At 46.3% G+C, this 22,687-nt stretch overlaps 9 non-coding genes across 9 annotated transcripts; 4 read left to right on the top strand and 5 right to left on the bottom strand.

Annotated features, from left to right (window-relative positions):
* Nucleotides 1-590: 590 nt before the first annotated feature.
* On the bottom strand, nucleotides 591-662 carry trnae-cuc (transfer RNA glutamic acid (anticodon CUC)). The gene has a single exon. It is a non-coding gene; the product is annotated as a tRNA-Glu (tRNA).
* Nucleotides 663-1,491: 829 nt separating this feature from the next.
* Nucleotides 1,492-1,562, bottom strand: trnag-ccc (transfer RNA glycine (anticodon CCC)). The gene has a single exon. It is a non-coding gene; the product is annotated as a tRNA-Gly (tRNA).
* A 288-nt stretch (nucleotides 1,563-1,850) lies between these two features.
* Nucleotides 1,851-1,922, top strand: trnaq-cug (transfer RNA glutamine (anticodon CUG)). The gene has a single exon. It is a non-coding gene; the product is annotated as a tRNA-Gln (tRNA).
* A 10,472-nt stretch (nucleotides 1,923-12,394) lies between these two features.
* On the top strand, nucleotides 12,395-12,466 carry trnaq-cug (transfer RNA glutamine (anticodon CUG)). Its single transcript has one exon. It is a non-coding gene; the product is annotated as a tRNA-Gln (tRNA).
* Nucleotides 12,467-14,126: 1,660 nt separating this feature from the next.
* trnar-acg (transfer RNA arginine (anticodon ACG)) lies at nucleotides 14,127-14,199 on the bottom strand. Its single transcript has one exon. It is a non-coding gene; the product is annotated as a tRNA-Arg (tRNA).
* A 1,663-nt stretch (nucleotides 14,200-15,862) lies between these two features.
* Nucleotides 15,863-15,950, top strand: trnay-gua (transfer RNA tyrosine (anticodon GUA)). Its single transcript is given in 2 exon segments — nucleotides 15,863-15,899; nucleotides 15,915-15,950. It is a non-coding gene; the product is annotated as a tRNA-Tyr (tRNA).
* A 222-nt stretch (nucleotides 15,951-16,172) lies between these two features.
* Nucleotides 16,173-16,244, top strand: trnaa-ugc (transfer RNA alanine (anticodon UGC)). The gene has a single exon. It is a non-coding gene; the product is annotated as a tRNA-Ala (tRNA).
* Nucleotides 16,245-18,269: 2,025 nt separating this feature from the next.
* On the bottom strand, nucleotides 18,270-18,341 carry trnae-cuc (transfer RNA glutamic acid (anticodon CUC)). Its single transcript has one exon. It is a non-coding gene; the product is annotated as a tRNA-Glu (tRNA).
* An 805-nt stretch (nucleotides 18,342-19,146) lies between these two features.
* trnag-ccc (transfer RNA glycine (anticodon CCC)) lies at nucleotides 19,147-19,217 on the bottom strand. Its single transcript has one exon. It is a non-coding gene; the product is annotated as a tRNA-Gly (tRNA).
* Nucleotides 19,218-22,687: the final 3,470 nt, after the last annotated feature.

Here is a 22,687-nt window from a genome sequence, read left to right as displayed (position 1 = left end):
CAGTTCTGTCAGATTTACAGTTGATCGTGTGCAGTCTCCGGTGCGTGCAGGAGGAGCTCACACAGGACTCCCTTTTAACAGTTTATTTCCTAAAAAAATAGAAAAACACATGGGAGGGTTTTCACAGATATGTACAAGTCAGGCGTGCAGCAGCCTGGTAGCGAGGGTTTAATTACTAGTTACTAGTCAGTTACTAGCCTGCGCGAAACGCTTTTAATTCAATTTTATTCAAGGTGCTTTATTAGCATGACCGATGGGTACAATCGGTGTTGCTAAAGCAAATAAAAATAATTAAATTAACATGGAGCAAAACATAAAATAAAAGTAAAGGATTTTTCTACAGATCGTCATGTGCAGAGTTTCTGTTGGGTGTTTGTCCCATTGAGTGTACGCCCGGTCTGTGAGGGGACCCCACACTTCACTGCCGTATAGGCAGTACCGAAAGTAAGAAAGTATTATCTATCGGTAAAGTGTGCAAACCTAATCCACAAATTGGCACAGCAACATTGGCTTTCCAAAGGTTTCAAAATGTGTTCGATTTTATCTCCAGGGAGGCTGTGATGATAACAAAGGGAGGTAAAAGGCGACTCTTCCCTGACCCGGAATCGAACCCGGGCCGCGGCGGTGAGAGCGCCGAATCCTAACCACTAGACCACCAGGGAGACGGTCGGGTCTCTCACTGTGTGTGAAGAGAAGACAGCGGTAACTGGGATTCGCGCCGGTGATCTTAATAGGACACAGAGAGCGATCGACACGCTTTTACAGTCTGTGTAGCGACAGCAGCGACACTGAGAGCTGCTCTGTGTAAGAAAGTGAAAATAAGATCTGTTTGGTACATAGACTTTGTTTTGCATATTGAGACTCGAAGGTGTTTGAGGGATTATTTTTCCGTGGTTTATTTTCGCTTTCAGATTTTAGGAGCTCGTTCTCTCAGCACCGCAGGGTGAGGGTTGACAGCGAGTCCGGACGTGTCTGAGAGACCGATCCCCACGGAAAGTGACGCTTTACTGATACAACTGACGCATGAGCACAAGGGAAGACCTCACATGTGAGAATCCGCCCACAAGTAAACAGTTTTCTTCATGAGCTCACATGCTGCTGATGATATTTGTGTGTAAAACAGATTTTTTTCTTGTATTTAGATACAAGGACTCGAGTCAAACGGTCCTTTTCTGCCTCTCGGGTGAGCCCGTTCCAAACCGAGCTCTGCAGTGTGAGTTTTTAGTGAGATGGAAGCAGCGTATCGGACCAACAGTAATAATCCTGTGAAGCTGTTGATCAGTCCGACAGTAACCGAGCCGGACTGAGCTCATACTCGCTCCCTGTGCTGAAACAGACTAAGCGCTTCCCCGAGCACCGTCTAGAGCTGCTGGATAGGGCTCTGTGTCCGTCCACCAGAGTCTTGCGATAAACTGCATTCGTAATCCATTGTTATTAAAATAACAATATTTTGCGTTGCTTTGTGAAGGTTTAAAAGAAACCACGGTTTTATGCGCCAGCCGGGAATCGAACCCGGGTCACAAGAATGGGAATCTTGCATGATACCACTACACCACTGGCGCACCTGAAGAGTGTGTTTCAACGCAACTGCTTGAGCGCTCTTTCCTCTCACAAATGACTCAGAGCGCAGGAGCGGAGTGTCTGGAGCCCGATGGTTATTGATCGGTGATTGTTAAGCGGGAGTGCGGACGTGTCTGTGAGACTGAAAGCGGACGGAACCGTTTGTGGGGCTCAGATGCACAGCGGCTACAGCGGAGCATCGACGTCACACAGACACCGGAGTCTCACGGAGGCAGGTTGAACACGCAGATGATCATAGTGGGAACCTGTAGCTTAGCTGCTTAAGTCTTGGTTCTATGGTGTAATGGTTAGCACTCTGGACTCTGAATCCAGCGGTCCGAGTTCACATCTCGGTAGAACCTGAGTTATGACCTTTATTTTCGTTTTAGGAACTGTAAACAAATTACTTCCGGAACAAAACAGCAGCTTCTGTAGATTAGAGACTGCCACACGAATGTATTTTTATTCACGTTCTTACCCTGTTCTCGTGAAATCTGCGTGAAAAACACAGAAACAAATTCATTCATTCACTCTGTTACAAAGGTTTCAACAGGATTAAAATATTAGGTGCATTTTGTTCAAGTTCATTGCTCCTAAGCGGATTTAAAAAAAACAAAACGAAGACCATTCCCTGACCGGGAATCAAACCCAGGCCGCGGCGGTGAGAGCGCCGAATCCTAACCACTAGACCACCATGGAGATGGTTGGCTTTCTCATTGTGTGTGAAGAGAAGACAGCGGTAACTGGGATTCACGCCGGTGGTCTTAAAAGGACACAGAGAGCGATCGACACGGTTTTACAGTCTGTGTAGCGACAGCAGCGACACTGAGAGCTGCTGTGTGTAAGAAAGAGTAAATAAGATCTGTTGGATTCTCATTCAGTCTATGTAGCGATAATAGCGCACACTCTGCTAGCGGGGCAAGGGCGGACAATCACAGCTCAGTGAAGCTGGTGAACGCGGCACTTACGGCTTCATAGAGCTCTTATAGCAACTGGTCAATCCACGACTATACCTCTGGCCTGGGCGAAACCAGGAACCGTTCAGTCTGACACACCTTTGCGCCTGACCACATCCCTAGAGCGTGGCTGACAGACTTCGTCCTGCCAGACCCTGACTGCAACTTGAGAGCTCAGCTCGAGATAACCCTGCTCTTCCTCTCTCTGTCTCACTCTCGTTTACTCTAATACAGCTCTCCCCTGATCACAACCTGAGAGCACAGCTCGAGACAACCCCCTTCTTCTTCCTCTGTGTCTCTCTCATCTCTTTCCTCTCCCCCTGTACAGATATTGCCACACCACACAGGTTTTCATAGAACAGGAGTCATTGCTTAAAACTCCTGTTCCTCAAAAGATGCATCTTCTCTTTGCTGCATGCTTTGCAAATCACTAGATCATTTTGATTGTGTCCACACGAAATGTAAATGTCAGGCACAATGAATGTGCAAAGCAGTGCCTGCAGATCTCTGCAGCTGGTACACAAACCATTCATGTGAGACGTGTGAAACAAGAGGAATTCATTCGTTTCACAGCTGAAAAAAACCCATCCCATGTGTGTGCAACCTCACCTCACAGGTGCACAAGTGCTCAACGATCAATCCCTACGTGAGCACAGGTACAGTATTCTGGGTCACCAGTGCATTAGTGCTGCTGAGCGATGGAGCAGGAACAAGCAGCTGGAGGAGGACAGTGGTGGACAATGTCAGCTCTCGGCACCCTGAGCACTCTGCTCCAGTCAGGGCCTGATTTCCTGCTCCCCGGCCATGAATACCTCCAGCCCTGTTCCCCTCCCCTGTCCTCACAGGTACACAAGTGTTCACCCGTCAGTCAGTCGGTGCTTGAGCACAGGTAGATAAGGCTCCCAGTGCATCAGAGTTTCTGAGAGGTGAAGCAGGAACAGGCGGCTGGAGGAGGGAGAGGGGTCTGTGTGCTGGGAGCGAGGAGGAGGAAGGCGAAGGAACCCAGATATCTCTCTTTAATGAATAAGGGCCCCTGAGTGGACCATGTCATGCAGTAGATCATGGCTTGACGATGGTGATGTAGCAGGAGCCTTACTGGACACAGAGCCTCAGTCAGTGTGGGGCAGGGGATGAGGAAGAGGAGGGCGAAGGTTATTATATTACAACAGCACTACTGTCCCACTACTGTTTCCAGCCTCTGTGGCTATTTAAGCAGAATAATGAAAGGATGTTGACAGAAGTCACAAGTAGTGGATAAACTACCATGCTCTAATTCAAGCACTACTGCTTTAGACTCACACTGCTGCAGAGAAAACAGAAAATCCAGAGGCGCACGTCTACCACAATGTCTGAAAGTGACCTGCAGTTTCTGGAACGGGTGGTGCACTGGGAACCATTCCTGTTGCAGCGGCGTTTCAAACTCAACGACTGTGATCTTTGGCCAAGCTTAGGACACACATTTTAGGAATAATGGGACTGCGGCGACCACTTGTCCAGTCTGACTATTTTCCACTGGGCCCCTCGCTGGCGGACGGCACTCAATATGATCTCACGCCGGCTCCCAGAGTCCTCTGCAGTTTGACATGAGACCACACCCGGTGTGCTGCACCAGGAGATGCTGACCTTGACCTTTGACCTTCAGTGATCCAGGAAGAGTGTCATCTTCCGGACCCCCATGAGGTGGGGCGAGGCAGGCGATTAAGTGTTAATGACAGCATAGACACAGGGCTCGTCAGCATCCTGCCGAGAGAGAGTCAGGGTGAGACACCGAGCACAGGAGCTAAAGTATGAGCACATGATCGTCAACTATGGCCTGTCAGAGACTGGAAGATAAGACTGGAATAGAGCTCCATCAGTCAACGATAACCAGGCATGTCCGTGGAGAAAGAGCAGGAGACTAATTGCACTGTCTGCAAATGAGAGGAGGCCATTTGACCCATCCTGCTTATTAAGCCAGTAGCCATATCGCTCTGCAACTCACAACTTGCAACCCACTGAAGCTCCGCAGCTGTAAGCCTGGTCAGTACCTGGATGGGAGACCTCCTGCGAAAAACTAAGGTTGCAGCTGGAAGAGGTGTTAGTGGGGCCAGCAGGGGCACTCACCCTGCTGTCCATGTGGGTCCTAATGCCCCAGTATAGTGACGGGGACACTATACTGTAAACAGGCGCTGTCCTTTGGATGAGATGTAAAACCGAGGTCCCGACTCTCTGTGGTCATTAAAAATCCCAGGGTGTTTCTTGAAAAGAGCAGGAGTGTAACCCCAGTCTCCTGGCCAAATTTCCCATTGGCCCTTACCAAGCATGGCCTCCTAATAATCCCCATCTATGAATTGGCTTCATTACCCTGCTCTCCTCCCCACTGAGAGCTGGTGTGTGGTGAGTGTACTAGCACAATATGGCTGCCGTCGCATCATCCATGTGGGGCTGCACATTGGTGGTGGTGGAGGGGAGTCCCCATTACCTGTACAGCGCTTTGAGTGGAGTGTCTAGAAAAACCTATATAAGTGTAAGCAATTATTATTTGTAGCTTTTTGTAGCTGAGCAAATCTTAAACTAATCCTAAACTAATTCCCCTTTGGTTTCTGATTGTGACCCTGTGTCCTTGTTTCACCAATGAGTGTGAAACAGGCCCCTGGGCTCAACCTTTCTCTGCCTGGATCAAACCCCTTCTCAGTCTCAGCCCCACTGTTCCAGAGGAGACTGGGCTGCCTCAACCCATCAATGGCAGAGGTCAGGGAGTGTCAAACCGAGCTCTGAGAGCAGGACAGTCGGTTACCAGTCGGGACAGCAGTCGGACAGAGACAGTGACTCACCGGCTTGGGGCTGGGAGCTGACCCCGGAGTCCGGGGCTGGGAGGAGCTGAGCTGTACGTCAGCGTACACGACATCACTGTGAGGACCTTAACACAGCGAGAGAGAGGAGACAAGAGGGAATCAATCTGTAATAAACGTACGCAACAGGACAGGAGGCACAGTGAGAGAGAGGAGAAGTAATCACAGGCCAGCGTTCTACCGTCCCTAATTTAGAATATTGCATATTTTTTTAATAATGTTGCTGATCAGTGCTGAGAACGTCAGAGTTTAAAGGAATGTTCTACACTGAGGTTCCTAAGAAACAGGACATATCTGGTGTTGAACTGAGAAGACTAGTGTGGACCGGATACGAGAGATCAAAATTCTCAAGCTTCAGCCCTCAACCCAGGGATTCTTCTGTTTTCAACAGTGAAAACTCAAGCAAAGGACAGAAGTGGACACTGTGTGGAAGAGCATTTAAAACTGTGATCAGGTAGCGCTTCTTTACACAAACGGTGGTGGGAGTGTGGGACAGTGTTGCTGAGCCAGTCATTGAAGCCGATGTCCTGGCTTCTTCCAAGAAACATCTGGATGAGATCCTCTTATCGATTAGGGATGCACTAAAAAATACTGTAGACTCTTACCTTCTTTGTTCTTGTCTCTCAAATGTTTCCAGTAGCACAGTGCAGCAGAAACAACCACCACAATCACAGACAGGACTCCCAGCACAATCGGGACTGTAGGCTCTGTTGAGACTAAAATCACTATTTAAAAAAAAAACAACAAATTTATGACCCAGCATTGAGTTCATAAATGAAAGCATATAGAGCTTCACTTGTAGATTTAATCAACTTTTGCAGGAAAATTGAAAGACAGCACCACAAACTATAGATCGTAAGAAACAAAAGAACTTTAACTTCATTTTTATAAGATATATTTTTCTGATTATACATTAAAAAGATGCACTCTTTTCAAAGATCACAAACTGCTTATTTGCAATTTTTACAGTAAAAACCTCATATCGTAAATGTAAAACCTTGTTAAATCACAAAGTATCAAAAACCCAATGTTCTTACTAAGTAGCTGCAAAAACTCTTGTCAAGTATCTGGACCTGAATCCAAATAATAACCACAGAAAAAAAGAATGAGTGAGTGGGATCTAACGCTCAATGTGAAAGGAGCGCTCTGATAGGTGAAACTAGCTGTCATTCAGTGAAATCTGACCATTTAAAGATTTAGGGGAGGTTCATACAGTAGGTGTCCACAGCAAAGAGTTCTATCAGTTTCCTTTTGTCTGACTGTGAATAAAGTGATAAGTGAAACTCTTATCTGATGGGCTCCCACAGCCCATAATAATAATAAGTTAGACATTTAAAAACCCATCATTCAGAATAGATGCCAAAGGGACTATGTGGAATTCAAGCCCACACAGGCCTGTAATGATACAGTGGACAGACAAGTGGCACTGTCTGACTCTCTTCCTCATGATGGTTTGAATCTTATTACCTTTTAAAAATAATTAATCTTATTATCATCATCTTACAAATGTCTTAGAAATTACTTTTAAAGCAGGACAGACTAGTGCAACAAGTTGAACTTAATATGTATAAATTATCATTCAATTTCTGTTTGTCTGAATGACCCATTTCAAACAGAGAACAGAGGCACTTCTTTACAAAAAAAGTGGTGGAGGTGTGGATCAAGCTGCCCAGCCATGTATGAGATCCTGAGATGAATTATATACTAACAACCAAGGGGGCAGGGAGTGTGAACAGTGGGATTGTGACTTCAGCAGCTGTGCACTTTGTAACTGTGTCAGTGTTCGGAGCACGCTGTATACACAGTAACACATGCATTGGTTTCCAATTACTGATCATTCGAAGAGAAGTCGCAATGAGGTCAAAAGTGAATAGCAGACAAAGAACATCATGGCATCCACAGCGAGGTCACGACTCCGATAGCATGTCACGATAGGAGTGCGGGCATCACGATCACATCGCGATACCCATTGCGACTGGCCCACCACTGTCATGGCGCCACTCGTGACATTAAGTCCATATATCACGATATGACATACCTCGACAAAACACCCCCGCACCATGTCACGACATGGAGACCGCATATCGCGATATGACTTACCCGACAAAAGTGCCCCGCCCGCATGTCGCGACATGAAGCCCGCATATCGCAATATGATATACCCCGACAAAAGTGCCCCGCCCCCATGTCGCGACATGAAGCCCGCATATCGCGATACGACATACCCCGACAAGAGTGCCCTGCCCCTACGTCGGGACATAGAGCCCTCATATTGCGATATGAAATACCCCAACAAAAGTGCCCTGCCCTCATGTCGCGACATGGAGTCCATATGTTGCGATAGGACATACCCTGACAGGATATGCTGACCCCATGTCGCGACACAAAGTCCATATATCGCTACACGTCCTATCTGGGTATAGCATGTCCGGATATAAGACCTTTGTTGCGACAGCGCTATCAGGGTTGCATGGAAGCAAGGCGCCAGTCGTGATATACACTGCCTCGATATACATGCGATATACTGTACATGGGGTCCCTATCATGACATGCTGCGGAGGGCTTGTCGCGATGGTATCCCACAGTTAAACGTTTGGCAACAGCGTGTCACGGTACGGAAAGAAAAGGAAAACGTGCCTTAGAAACTTAAAACCAAAGATCTTTAGAGGCGATCTGAATAGTTATCTGTAAAATGCACACTCGCATCTATCCGTCAGTATTATCTTAATGTTATTCATGCATTCCAAACCTTTTAATAAGTTTGCAGGGGAAGCTTAAGAACCTCTTTGTGCTCACCCTCCAATTTACAATGCAATCCTCGATCGGTATAATCAGCAGAATTAGCGGAACCTTATGATACATACTGTCTCTCTCTCTCACACACACAGAGGTTAAGCAACAATTACTTAGGCTGCTGAACGCTACTGTGTCACGGCGGACACACACAAAAAAACAATCAGTACAAGGACTCAAAATCAAAACCACTTCAATAGAACACCTGTTACGATCCCTGCCTCCCGGCAACGAAAAAGGCAGAAGAAGGCGTAGACTTAGTTCATTAGTCTACCTATCAGTGTACGCTTTCACCACCACACCTCCGTCTCTTCTTATATTTAAGCATTAGTCTTTCCCTACCTCCTCGCTCAGTATTGGTTTTCCTTTCGAGCTACTTAGTTGCGCTACGCCCTCTACCTTTTCGTACTGTTCTGGTTCCGACTTTGGTTTCTCCCCTTTTACTACGTTTTTTGGATTACGGCTCGGCTTCGATTGCTCTCTCCCAGTTTGGATCTCTGGCTTCCCCTGGACTCTCGGCTCTCTCCTTCGTCTACGGTATTTGGATCACGACTTGTCTCTATCGGCTCCTGCAAGTGGGTTCATTACTTGGTTTCGGTTTCACTGGCCGAATCCGTAACAACACCGAACATGTAATAGCGCAAAACGCCCTCATAGCGACAAAGAGGCTTTACTTGTATTTTTATCCATTTTTGAATTACAAAGCAGAGGAAGCAGTCCTTGATATTCAAACACATGCAAGAAGACTGTCTGGCGTATTTTAAAAGAAACGCCGTTCTTACTTTAAAAATAACAAAACAACAAAACAACAGCCTTATACAATGAGGGTTGCTGCTGGTCCATGAGGCTGGGGTTTTTCCCCTTTTACATCTTGACATATCATCGAGAACTTCTTTTGCTACTCCCGATAAGGCACCGTAGCTTTATTTTGGCAGTAACAGGTTCGAAGTTACTGCTGGTATCAACAGATTAACACCGTTAACTTTTGCTTCAGCCGTTATTGAGCTTTCAATGAACCTCTGAGATTCGCTCTTTTTAATTTCGATATCAGAGAACAACAGAACAACGCCTTCCTTCAAGGCGGATTCGAAACAGCGACCTAAGGATTCCCAGCGGTTTCCGCTACAGTCCTCTGCTCTACCAACCGCTCTTCCGATTTCTCTAACTTGCTTACAGGTGTTTTCTACATGTTGTCTTTTAAAATAACATCTAATGTCTTTTACTGCTCCTGTCTGCCAGCAATGGCTTTGATGAAAGACTAATTACTTGTGCGCTTTTCACCTTCTATGTGTCACCATGAAATTCTGTGATGATGTGATAATGTGATCTTCTGCGTGTTCAATCTGTCTGAGTGAGACTCCGGTGTCTGTGTGACGCTGATGCTCTGCGGTAGCCGCTGTACATCTGAGCCCTACAAACGGTTCCATCCGAAAAAAATCTGTTTTTTTAGCAACCAATATTTTATTACATTATTTTCTATTATTATGTAACCTTATTTTCGTAACCTTAATTTTGTGATTCTTGTGATTTTTGTGAGCCCGCAGAAAAGACATTTCATTGCCAGCAACTACTGCAGCACGCTGTATTGTTGTGCATTTGATAAATAAACTTTGATTTGAACCAGCGGATGTTTTCAACCTGTGCTTACTGCAGTTTCGCCGGTCGTTGCCAGAAGGAAGCGCACAAGGAATTAGGCTTTAGTCAAAGCTATTGCTGGCAGACAGGAGCAGTAGGACGCCGAGCCCTATCCAACAGCTCTAGATGGTGCTCGGGGAAGCGCTACAGTTGCTTTCGGATACTTTAATATGAAGATGTTCTAGGAATAAAACCTATAGAGATTCAACTACGAAGGTGGTCACATAACGGGGAGAGACAAAAGAGTTTGAAATCACAGTTGGAGTACACCAAGTATCAGCACTAAGTCCTTTCCTTTTTATAAACATTATTGACACACTGACAGAGGAGGTAAGAACAGAAGTGCCTTGGGAACTCATCTTTGCTGATGATGTGGCACTGATGGCAGATTCAGAAGTAGAACTACAGGAGAAAGTGTTCAAATGGCAGAGGAGTCTGAAAAAGGGTGGACTGAAAATGAATGCAGAAAAATCTGAAATAATGGTAATGGAGAGAAGAGGAGATACTATGACCAATGTTGAGGAGACAAATGGAGGAAAACTGAAACAGGTTGATGGCTTTAAATACATTGGAATAAAACTGGTAAAGGGAGGAGAAACACTGGAGGCAGTAAAACAAAGAGTGAAAGCTGGATGGAACAAGTGGAGGGAAATAACTGGAATAATCTGTGACAGGAAAATTCCTAGAAAGTTAAAGTGCAAAATGTACAAGACTGTGATTAGACCTGTACCACTATATGGAGCTGAATGCTTGGAAGTTGGAAAGAAGGAAGAGAACTTGATGAGAAGAACTGAAATGAGGATGTTGAGATGGATTCTGCAGATTTCAATGAAGGAGAAGATCAGAAATGAAGAAATCCGTAGACGATGTAGGGTGGTGGATGTAGTTGAGAAGATGCGAGAGGCAAGGTTACGGTGGTATGGACATATCATGAGGAGGGACGTTGAGGAAGTAACAAAGAGGGTAATGGAATTTGAGGTGGAAGGTAACAGGGGAAGAGGCAGGCCTAGAAAGAGATGGATAGATTGTGTGAGAAAAGATATGGAGGTATGTGAAGTGAGTGAGGAAGATGTGCTCGACAGAGACAAGTGGAGAAGAGCAACCAAAGCAGCTGACCCCAGGACAGTCTGGGACTAAGGCTGTGAAAAAGAAAAAGAAGAAGAAGCTACGGATCTTCAGTGTCCAGTGAAGCTGTAATGACAGAAAGGAAGGAAAAGGAGACTCTTCCCTGACCTGAAGTCGAACCCAGGCCGCGGTGGAGAGCGCCGAATCCTAACTACTAGACCACCAGGGAGACGGTCAGGTCTCTTACTGTGTGTGAAGAGAAAGGCAGCTGTAACTGGGATTCGTGCCGGTAATCTTAGTAGGACACAGAGAGCGATCGACACGCTTTTACAGTCTGTGTAGCGACAGCAGCGACACTCAGAGCTGCTGTGTGTAAGAAAGAGAAAATAAGATCTGCTTGGAACTAAGATTTGCTTGCATAGCGAGACGGTTTGAGACTCGAAGGTGTTTGAAGGATAATATTTCCGTGGTTTATTTTCGCTTTCAGATTTTAGGAGATCATTCTCTCAGCACCCAGGGAAATGGCTGACAGCGAGTCGGGAAGTGTCTGAGAGACCGATCCCCACGGAAAGTGACGCTTTACTGATACAATTGACGCAGGAGCACAAGGAAAGACCCCACATGTGAGAATCCGCCCACAAGTAAACTTAGTTTTCTTCAGGAGCTCACATGCTGCTGGTGATATTGGCGTGTAAAACAGATTGTCTTCTTGTATTTAGATACAAGGACTCGAGTTCAACGGTCCTTTTCTCTCTCTCGAGCGAGTCCGTTCCAAACAGGAATCTTGTGTTATTGAGGCGAACGTAGCATGTAGAAGAAGGAGCTGGACTTCTTGATGACCACTTACCTGTTCGTCTGCCGCCAGTTGTGACCCAGTTATGAAGCGATGTACTCCCTTTAGCTGCCTCCCTAAATTCTTTCTCTTTTTTTTCTGAAGACCTGCTCTCCTGTTTCTGTGATTGAACCATATTTATACAACAAAGAATATGCATGGCAGCTGTATATATCAAATACAAAACGACTGGCTTGTCTACTCATTTAACTAAACCGTCTGAAGGAAATCTCAAATCTAGCTAGGTATGTAGCAGACAATAACGTGGCGAGTTCGTCGGTTTGCAAACTTGGAATGGATGAATGAAAATAGTCTTTCTTAAACACAAGAAAGGTGTAGTAGCCTCCGTTGCTTATCGCTGCTTTTTTTCCTGCTTTCTACAACGAACAGGAGGCGGGTACTTTTGCTCGGGTGAGATCAATTAGGTCAAAGATGTTTTTTTCTAACGGGAGATCCGTGCTAAATACAGAAGCAGAATCGTCGAGTGACGAAAATAATCAAATTGGTTGGACTTTTTTTTTCCACAAGCAGAAAAGGGCACTTGAGCCAATAAGGGCAAAGGCTCGGGCCACTGTAGACCCCCGCTCCGCACGTCCCTGCTGCTGGGAGCCGGAATGAGCTCATACTCGCTCCCTGTGCTGAAACAGACTTAGAGCTTCCCCGAGCACCGTCTAGAGTTGCTGGATAGGGCTCTGTGTCCTACTGCTGCTACTCAATGTATCGGTTCCATGGTGTAATGGTTAGCACTCTGGACTCTGAATCCAGCAATCCGAGTTCAAATCTCGGTGGGACCTGTCTTTTCAGCTCGCTCTTACTACTCGGTGAGCATTTTGTTAATCTTACATGTGTACTTCAAACCTTTCATGTATCGTTAGGTTAGCAGCGATCACTTCCTGAACTTAAGTACGAGATTTTCCTCCTTATTTCGGCTTTGTTTGCTTTATTACAGGTGTGTTTTTACGATACCAGAGTCAGGTTCAGGTTCTGTGTTGGATGAAGGAAGCTCCTTCCCGCCTCTCTGATCTGCTCGCCCAATAAAGTCTGCTTTACCACTAAAAGAGAGAAGCAGAGCCTGGGAAATGACAGCTTTATGGTGTTTTTGGAAGAAACCGGTTTTTCTTTGAATTGGAAATCAAGCGGAATTTCAACTTCTTGGAGAGGCACACATTTTTGGTTGTTGGTGAGTGAGACGTATTCCTGTCCAGCACTGCGCTGCGCTGTCCTGGTCTGGGAGTAGGAAGTGGTCTATAAACACCAGCAACACAGCAACTTATCTTAACCCATCTCCAGCTTTTCTAACTTGTTTTCTACATTTTGTCTTTTAAAATAACATCTCTGAACATCTTTTACTGCTCCTGTCTGCCAGCAATGACTTTACAGCTGTCACAGCTTCCAGACTTTAGTTCTCTCTTTTATTAGTCTAAACTTAGGCCATGTTATTGTTGTTTCACTCAGTTGAGCAGTTTGAAATAGTTTTTCCTTACTCTGCTTCTCTCTTTCAGCAGGAAAGCAAACCGTGTTGGGCGAGCAGATCAGATTTGGAAAAGAGCTGCTTTCATCAAGCAAGCTACCTGAACTCGACTCTGGATCCTCAATCATACACTGTTCACATCCCACCGAGACTTGAACGCAGATCGCGAGATTCAAAGCCCCGAAGGCTAACCATTACACCATGGAACCGAGAGTTAAAAAGCTATCCTCCAGATCCCCGCTCTGATCTTCTGCATGTTAAACCCGTCTGAGTGAGACTACAGTATCTGTGACGTCGATGCTCTGCTGTAGCTGCTGTGCATCTCAGCGCTACAATCGGTTCCGTCCGCTTTCGGTCTCACAGACACGTCCGCCCTCCCGCTTAACAATCACCGATCAATAACCATCGGGCTCCAGACACTCTGCTCTGCGCTCTGGGACACGCTTTTACAGTCTGTGTAGCGACAGCAGCGACACTGAGAACTGTTGTGTGTAAGAAAGAGAAAATAAGATCTGCTTGGAACTAAGATTTGTTTGCATAGTGAGACGGTTTGAGACTCGAAGGTGTTTGAAGGATTATTTTTCCGTGGTTTATTTTCGCTTTCAGATTTTAGGAGATCGTTCTCTCAGCACTGTAGGGTGATGGTGGAGAGCGAGTTCAGACGTGTCTGAAAGACGGAAAGTGACGCTTTATTGATACAATTGACGCAGGAGCATAAGGGAAGACTCCATATGTGAGAATCCGCCCACAAGTAAACTTAGTTTTCTTCATGAGCTCACATGCTGCTGATTAAACTACATTAAACTCCCAGCACGGCACTTGGCAGCAGGGAGCGCTGCGATTGGAGAAAACTATCAAGAATGAGAGCGGATGCTGTGATTGGATCATTCTTGGTGGCGATACGGGCCTTGATTAGCTAAGGCTACTAACAATGAACAGAAGGCAATATGCTAGAGAGAAGCCCGATGTGTTTAAAAGACACACGAGCCAGGCAGGAGTCGAACCTACAATCTTCTGATCCGTAGTCAGACGCGTTATCCATTGCGCCACTGGCCCCGCTGCCACAGCTGCACCGCACCACTGTGAGCTCAGCGCCGCTACTAGTACGGCATCGCCCCGCTCCAATTTTTCTGACTTGGATACAGGTGTTTTCTACATTTTGTCTTTTAAAATAACATCTCCTAATATCTTTTACTGCTCCTGTCTGCCAGCAATGACTTTGACGAAAGACTAATTACTTGTGCGCTTGTGTCACGTTCAAATTCCGCTTGATTTCGACATCAAAGAAACGCCGTTTTCTTCCAAAACCTAATACAGCTGTCAAAGCTTCCAGACTTTAGATGCCAGGGTTACACCCCTACTCTTTTCAGGAAGAGCCCTGGGTTTTTTTGATGACCACAGAGAGTCAGGACCTCGGTTTTACGTCTCATCCGAAGGACGGCGCCTGTTTACAGTATAGGGTCTCCATCACTATACTGGGGTATTAGGACCCACATGGACCGCAGGGTGAGCACCCCTTGCTGGCCCCACTAACACCTCTTCCAGCAGCAGCCTTAGTTTTTCCCAGGAAGTCTCCCATCAAGGTACTGACTAGACTCACAGCTGCTGAGCTTCAGTGGATTACCAGTAGGCTAGATAATTACACTATGCTAACTAATCAATGTCCCACGTGTGCTTCCTAGGCCACAATTGCAGGATGGAGGATCTTATGGATTTCCTCAGGGAGAGGGACATTCCAGAGTCCACTATCGAAAAAATGAAGGAAGAAAAGGTAGTTAACAGAATGTGTTCATGTCTATTATAACTAACTCCCACTGACCTACTGTAGATATTAACAGCACTTTCAGTACTGTGAAAAGTCAGAGACTACCCTTTCGTTTATTTAATTTCCAGTCAAAACGGTCATTAAGTGCAATTACTTGATTTTTCAATGTCAGAAATTCTTCCAGGAAACATATATTTAACAGAAAATTACACAAAAGCATCCACAACTAAATATAATGTCAGATCTTTAATTGATTAGTGTGTCCACCCTTTGCCTTTATTACAGCTTCCATTGTTTACAGGAGACTTTCTTTGCTTTAAAAATATCATTACACTGCCAGGCAGTTATATCTTAACACGAGACATAGAAAGTAATAATTATGGCCTACAAATTAACCGACTGATTATTAAATGTGCCAGGCATTTTAATGTTATTTTTAAAGTAAGAAAGGCGTTTCTGTTAAAATACACCAAATAATCTTTTTGCATGTGTTTGAATGTCAACGACTGCTCCGTCAGCTTTGTAATTCAAAAATAAATGAAAATATAAGTAAAGCCTCTTTGTCGATATAAGGGTATTCTGCGTTATTAAACGTTAAGTGTTCAATTGACTTTATTATTTGGATTTGGTTTTGATTTTGAGTCCTTGTATTAAGTATGAAATTTGAATTCCCATGCTTGCTGCTTTACTGTTGACGCCTGTCGCTCCCGCACCTCATACTGGGAGTCCGGGAGATTCGCGTTTCCCCTCTCTATTCCCAATGTTAATACTTGGATGAATCGCAGAATTACCGTTTCTGCTTGCTTTTTAGTTTCCGCGGCGTCATTGTTTCATCATCCCCAGTGTGTTACTTGGAAAGAAATACCTGTTAATTGCAACATACTCCGTTTTCCAAAACCTAACGTCGAAATGCGAATTTGGGCTGAATGTGTGAGAAAAGAGATGCTTGGTGTCCCTTCGATAGCTCAGTTCGTAGAGCGGAGGACTGTAGTGGAAACCGCTGGGAATCCTTAGGTTGCTGGTTCGAATCCGGCTCGAAGGAAGGCGTTGTCTTATTGTTTTCTGACATCGAAAATTAAAAATATCAGAGGTTGATCGAAAGCTCAATAAAGGCTGAAGCAAAAGTTATCCGTGTTTATTGTACTGACGTGTGAATGTCCTGTTTTTACCGTTAAAAACTCGTCACACGTCTTGACAGAGAGCTGCAGTCAGTGACTGGTAATCACAGACTCTATCAAACAGCCGAAGACATTGAGCGCTTGTCGGGGATGTAGCTCAGTGGTAGAGCGCATGCTTTGCATGTATGAGGCCCCGGGTTCAATCCCCGGCATCTCCAAAAACGCTTTTGCTAAATATGATATCTACTCTTCCTACACTGGGTAAGACGCACGCTGTAGGCAGTTTTTTTTTCACGTTGCGATCCAAAGAGCTTCAAATGCCCAGTCCGACAGTAACCGAACCGGGATGAGCTCATACTCGCTCCCTGTGTTGAAACAGACTTAGCGCTTCCCCGAGCACCGTCTAGAGCTGCTGGATAGGGCTCTGCGTTCCACTGCTCCTGTCTGCCAGCAATGACTGACGAAACACTAATTGCAACAAGCAATGGGTTTATTCCATGCTGAAAAGAGAAGAAAAAACACAACGTTTCGGCCGTGGAGCCTTCTTCAGCAGTGAGAAAGACAGGGCAGTAAGCAAAGGTAATGTAGGAGAACAAAAGCCCCAAAAAGACTTAGGCTTGATCGTTTCTCTTCATAAATCAATTGAGGTATTCGAATCGCATTTTTCCATTACATTATTATGTCGGTCATAAACGTACGGTGACCCAGAAGTGCCAAACACAGAAACAAAAAAGAGTGCACAAACTAAAAATAGTACTCAGAGAAAAAACGGCAACACAAAAAATGAGTGCACGATCAAAAAACAGTAACACAGAAAAGCGTCACACGTGAAAAGTGTTCAAAATGGAAATAGGTTCTCATAATAATCTGTTGTTAGGGAAGAGGGCAGCGCTGAGGGGAGAGCGCGTGTTGAGCTCTTGATGAGACTTTTTTGTGAATTTTCTAAAATCTTAAAAACACCACGACAGTAGAATGTTCTGTGGAGGGCGGCCTGGTGAAAACTATTCTTTTTCCCCACATTGCGGGAAATACACAGGCTTTCTTCTTCATGAAAAACTTCTGGGAGCAATCACGCATTTCAGGTCGTTATCTATAGAAATGCTGCACAATAAATAGTGTGGAAGAAGTATTTCATGTCACAGCATTTCTGTCTCATTTTTCTTTGTGTTGCCGTTTTTTTTTGGGCACTTGTAACCCTGTCTTACGGGAAGCCGGGTATTAGAACTGGCTATAGCTGCTCACAGACGTAGCCGTGTTTTATTAACTACAACTCCCACAATGCACTGCTCGACTTCCTGACGGCGCCAACGTCACAGTCCCTATTCTGCCAGGCTGTGGTGACGTCAGCGGATCCCTCCCAGTTCTGTCAGATTTACAGTTGATCGTGTGCAGTCACCGGTGCGCGCAGGAGGAGCTCACACAGGACTCCCTTTTAACAGTTTATTTCCTAAAAAAATAGAAAAACACATGGGAGGGTTTTCACAGATATGTACAAGTCAGGCGTGCAGCAGCCTGGTAGCGAGGGTTTAACTACTAGTTACTAGTCAGTTACTAGCCTGCGCGAAACGCTATTAATTCAATTCAATTCAAGGTGCTTTATTAGCATGACCGATGGGTACAATCAGTGTTGCTAAAGCAAATAAAAATAATAAAATTAACATGGAGCAAAACATAAAATAAAAGTAAAGTAAAGTCTGTGCTGTGATGTGGTTGAGTCTGAGTTGTGGTGCTCTAGCAGTGCTGTCCTGATGCTGGCCAGTGTTGATGTGGCTCGGGCTAGTGAGCCTCAAGACTTGCTGGCTCAGGGGGCTCTGTTTTGGGCTCAGCTCTTGGCTCAGCAGGGCTTTGTGGTGGAGTGAATTTTGGTCGCTGTTTTTTAGGTGTAGCCAATACTTTAATACTCTTTTCTGTATGTTTATCAATAGTGGGTACTGGTCTAATTCGGCCTGCACCCGTTGTTAGGTGTTTTTCTCTGCACACGGAGGATGTTTCTACAGATCTTCATGTGCAGAGTTTCTGTTGGGTGTTTGTCCCATTGAGTGTACGCCCGGTCTGTGAGGGGACCCCACACTTCACTGCCGTATAGGCAGTACCGAAAGTAAGAAAGTATTATCTATCGGTAAAGTGTGCAAACGTAATCCACAAATTGGCACAGCAACATTGGCTTTCCAAAGGTTTCAAAATGTGTTCGATTTTATCTCCAGGGAGGCTGTGATGATAACAAAGGGAGGAAAAGGCGACTCTTCCCTGACCGGGAATCGAACCCGGGCCGCGGCGGTGAGAGCGCCGAATCCTAACCACTAGACCACCAGGGAGACGGTCGGATCTTTCACTGTGTGTGAAGAGAAGACAGCGGTAACTGGGATTAGCGAGAGCGATCGACACGCTTTTACAATCTGAGTAGCGACAGCAGCGACACTGAGAGCTGCTCTGTGTAAGAAAGTGAAAATAAGATCTGTTTGGTACAAAGACTTTGTTTTGCATATTGAGACTCGAAGGTGTTTGAGGGATTATTTTTCCGCGGTTTATTTTCGCTTTCAGATTTTAGGAGCTCGTTCTCTCAGCACCCAGGGAGATGGCTGACAGCGAGTCCGGACGTGTCTGAGAGACCGATCCCCACGGAAAGTGACGCTTTATTGATACAATTGACGCAGGAGCAGAAGGGAAGACCCCACATCTGAGAATCCGCCCACAAGTAAACAGTTTTCTTCATGAGCTCACATGCTGCTGATGATATTTGTGTGTAAAACAGATTTTTTTCTTGTATTTAGATTCAAGGACTCGAGTCAAACGGTCCTTTTCTGCCTCTCGGGTGAGCCCGTTCCAAACCGAGCTCTCCAGTGTGAGTTTTTAGTGAGATGGAAGCAGCGTATCGGACCAACAGTAACAATCCTGTGAAGCTGCTGGTCAGTCCGACAGTAACCGAGCCGGACTGAGCTCATACTCGCTCCCTGTGCTGAAACAGACTAAGCGCTTCCCCGAGCACCGTCTAGAGCTGCTGGATAGGGCTCTGTGTCCGTCCACCAGAGTCTTGCGATAAACTGCATTCGTAATCCATTGTTATTAAAATAACAATATTTTGCGTTGCTTTGTGAAGGTTTAAAGGAAACCACGGTTTTATGCGCCAGCCGGGGATCGAACTCGGGTCGCAAGAATGGGAATCTTGCATGATACCACTACACCACTGGCGCACCTGAACAGTGGGTTTCAACGCAACTACTTGAGCGCTCTTTCTTCTCACAAATGACTCAGAGCGCAGGAGCGGAGTGTCTGGAGCCCGATGGTTATTGATCGGTGATTGTTAAGCGGGAGTGCGGACGTGTCTGTGAGACTGAAAGCGGACGGAACCGTTTGTGGGGCTCAGATGCACAGCGGCTACAGCGGAGCATCGACGTCACACAGACACCGGAGTCTCACGGAGACAGGTTGAACACGCAGAGGATCATAGTGGGAACCTGTAGCTTACATGCTTAAGTCTTGGTTCTATGGTGTAATGGTTAGCACTCTGGATTCGATATCCAGCGATCCTAGTTCAAATCTCGGTAGAACCTGAGCTGTGACTTTTATTTTCGTTTTAGGAACTGTAAACAAATTACTTCCGGAACAAAACAGCAGCATTCGTAGATTAGAGACTGCCACACGAATGTATTTTTATTCACGTTCTTACCCTGTTCTCGTGAAATCTGCGTGAAAAACACAGAAACAAATTCATTCATTCACTCTGTTACAAAGGTTTCAACAGGATTAAAATATTAGGTGCATTTTGTTCAAGTTCATTGCTCCTAAGCGGATTTAAAAAACAAAACAAAATGAAGACCATTCCCTGACCAGGAACCGAACCCGGGCCGCGGCGGTGAGAAGAGAAGACAGCGGTAACTGGGATTCGCGCCGGTGGTCTTAATAGGACACAGAGAGCGATCGACACGCTTTTACAGTCTGTGTAGCGACAGCAGCGACACTGAGAGCTGCTGTGTGTAAGAAAGAGAAAATACGATCTGCTGGATTCTCATTCAGTCTATGTAGCAATAATAGCGCGCACTCTGCTAGCGGGGCAAGGGCGGACAATCACAGCTCAGTGAAGCTGGTGAACGCGGCACTTACGGCTTCATAGAGCTCTTATAGCAACTGGTCGATCCACGACTATACCTCTGGCCTGGGCGAAACCAGGAACCGTTCAGTCTGACACACCTTTGCGCCTGACCACATCCCTAGAGCGTGGCTGACAGACTTCCTCCTGCCAGACCCTGACTGCAACTTGAGAGCTCAGCTCGAGATAACCCTGCTCTTCCTCTCTCTGTCTCACACTCGTTTACTCTGATACAGCTCTCCCCTGATCACAACCTGAGAGCACAGCTCGAGACAACCCCCTTCTTCTTCCTCTGTGTCTCTCTCATCTCTTTCCTCTCCCCTGTACAGATATTGCCACACCACACAGGTTTTCCTAGAACAGGAGTCATTGCTTAAAACTCCTGTTCCTCAAAAGATGCATCTTCTCTTTGCTGCATGCTTTGCAAATCACTAGATCATTTTGATTGTGTCCACACGAAATGTAAATGTCAGGCACAATGAATGTGCAAAGCAGTGCCTGCAGATCTCTGCAGCTGGTACACAAACCAATCATGTGAGACGTGTGAAACAAGAGGAATTCATTCGTTTCACAGCTGAAAAAAACCCATCCCATGTGTGTGCAACCTCACCTCACAGGTGCACAAGTGCTCAACGATCAATCCCTACGTGAGCACAGGTACAGTATTCTGGGTCACCAGTGCGTTAGTGCTGCTGAGTGATGGAGCAGGAACAAGCAGCTGGAGGAGGACAGTGGTGGACAATGTCAGCTCTCGGCACCCTGAGCACTCTGCTCCAGTCAGGGCCTGGTTTCCTGCTCCCCGGCCATGAATACCTCCAGCCCTGTTCCCCTCCCCTGTCCTCACAGGTACACAAGTTTTCACCCATCAGTCAGTCGGTGCTTGAGCACAGGTAGATAAGGTTCCCAGTGCGTCAGGGTTTCTGAGAGGTGAAGCAGGAACAGGCGGCTGGAGGAGGGAGGGGCGTCTGTGTGCTGGGAGCGAGGAGGAGGAAGGCGAAGGCACCCAGATATCTCTCTTTAATGAATAAGGGCCCCTGAGTGGACCATGTCATGCAGTAGATCATGGCTTGACGATGGTGATGTAGCAGGAGCCTTACTGGACACAGAGCCTCGGTCAGTGTGGGGCAGGGGATGAGGAAGAGGAGGGCGAAGGTTATTATATTAGGTGATGAGGGTGTTAGTCGGGGATGTAGCTCAGTGGTAGAATGCATGCTTTGCATGTATGAGGCCCCCCGTTCAATCCCTGGCATCCCCAGTTTGGGTTTGAGGGTCAAGCCCGGTTTCCCCCTGGAGGGCGTGATGACGATGGCTGGTGGGCTGGCCAGAGGGAGCTGTGACAGAGGCTGCTGCTGTCTTCCCTCCCTCGTTCCCTGGTGCTGTGGAGGACTGGGAAAACTGGGCGCCTGACCCCTAACCCCTGGAGATCGGGTACCTGCTGCCTCCGTCACCCACTGGCAAGAGGTGATGCTTTGAAGAGCCAGCCGCCTCAGCCGTGCAGTGGTGGCCAAGCACCCTGTGCCAGTTTATTGCCAGCAGCCATATCACCCTGCAGCCCCCAGCTGGCAGTCCACTGGAGCTCAGCAGGAGAGAGCCTGGTCAGTACCTGGATGGAAGACTCCTGGGAAAAACTAAAGTTGCTGCTGGAAGAGGTGTTAGTGGGGCCAGCAGGGGGCGCTCATCCTGTGGTCCATGTGGGTCCTAATGCCCCAGTATAGTGACGGGAACACTGTACTGTAAACAGGCGCCGTCCTTCAGATGAGACGTAAAACCGAGGTCCTGACTCTTTGTGGTCATTAAAAAATCCCAGGGCATTTCTCAAAAACAGTTACCCCGGTGTCCTGGCCAAATTTCCCCCTGGCCTTCACCCATCACGGCCTCCTAATAATCCCCATCTCTGAACTGGCTTCATCACTCTGCTCTCCTCCCCACTGAGAGCTGGTGTGTGTGAGCAGACTGGAGCATCATCCAGGGGGGGCTGCACACTGGGGGTGGTGGAGGGGATCCCCATTACCTATAAAGTCACCTTGACATGTAAGCTGGTCATGGATGTGCTGACACCAATGCCCTAAAAGTTCCCTGGGGCCTATCTCCTGCTCAGCTTCAGTGAGTATCATTCACACCTGTTTCCCATTATTCGTCTTTTCCAGAGGCCATCTCTGTCCGGATTGGGTGTGCCCTTAAACATCTTGCTTTATCTTGGAAGGTATTGACAGCACAGGCCTGGGTGGGGACTTGAAACCAAGGGAACCCCATGGTCATCCAGTCAGAAACATTGGATTTTGTTGTCTTACTCAGTACACACTGAATACAGTACTACACTCTTAAACTCTATACTCTAGAAAGAAATATCCAAAACAAGAGCAGAAAAAAAATAACAAACGCATATCATTTTGTTACTTCAAGAGTCAAGGTGTAGCACATGCAGGAATACAGTTTTTTTCGCAATCTTCTCCAATATGTCTACTACTGGATAAAAATCTGAAACTGCTAGAACAAAGTTCGTAGGAGGTTATATAAAGTCATGCCCTGCCATCTGTAGCGTCGAGGCTTATTAATAAGGAAGAATTAAGTGTT

The sequence above is a fragment of the Atractosteus spatula genome, chromosome 6 (genome assembly GCF_055471065.1).
Source record: "Atractosteus spatula isolate fAtrSpa1 chromosome 6, fAtrSpa1.hap1, whole genome shotgun sequence".
Classification (NCBI taxonomy): domain Eukaryota; kingdom Metazoa; phylum Chordata; class Actinopteri; order Semionotiformes; family Lepisosteidae; genus Atractosteus; species Atractosteus spatula.
The sequence above is the reverse complement of the archived record's forward strand: the minus strand, read 5'-3'. Positions and strand labels throughout refer to the sequence as shown.